The sequence below is a fragment of the Porites lutea genome, chromosome 13 (assembly GCF_958299795.1).
Source record: "Porites lutea chromosome 13, jaPorLute2.1, whole genome shotgun sequence".
In the NCBI taxonomy this organism is placed as follows: domain Eukaryota; kingdom Metazoa; phylum Cnidaria; class Anthozoa; order Scleractinia; family Poritidae; genus Porites; species Porites lutea.
Genome location: NC_133213.1, coordinates 9909311 through 9909933, shown reverse-complemented (window position 1 = coordinate 9909933; position 623 = coordinate 9909311). Strand labels below are relative to the sequence as shown.

General features: G+C 40.0%; 1 non-coding gene across 1 annotated transcript; it reads left to right on the top strand.

Moving 5' to 3' along the window:
• Positions 1-323: 323 nt before the first annotated feature.
• Positions 324-396, top strand: Trnav-cac (transfer RNA valine (anticodon CAC)). The gene has a single exon. It is a non-coding gene; the product is annotated as a tRNA-Val (tRNA).
• The last annotated feature ends 227 nt before the right edge of the window (positions 397-623 follow it).

Genomic DNA, 623 nt, shown 5'->3' with positions numbered 1-623 from the left:
CTTTTCCCCATGGGCTCACGTGAACAACATGACCATATTTGGGAGCTCGTGACGTCAATTTGGTCACATGGGCTCAATGCTCGATTCTGATTGGTTAACACAAATTTCTGCTGCGCTGTGATTGGTTAGGCCTTATTGTAGCCTCTATGACTACTGATCGGCTCGGTCCAACCGGAAAAGTTTCGAAAAAACAGGTCCACCTTTTGAGGTGGTCCTCTTTTCCCGGTCGGACCAGTCTGAATTTTGGTTGAATGGATCGCGCCCACTGTATATAGATTGAAAACAAACAAAACAAATAAACAGTAGAAAATTTCTTAACTGTGGTTTCCGTAGTGTAGTGGTTATCACGTCCGCCTCACACGTGGAAGGTCGCCAGTTCAAATCTGGCCGGAAACACTTTACTTTTTTCTTTAAATTAGGCAAATCATTACAAATTACTTAACCATGAGGGGATGGGTTTTGACTAAATAACTGTATATTTTAATTTAATAAAGTTGAATTACTTACTTTGAAGTAGTCTTTTGTCGTTTCTAATCATTTCTGCAGATCGACTTCTGAATCAAAACAAAGCATGTTTCCAGGGGTATGCTAAAAAAGTAGGGATTCTTTTGGGTAGACAAATT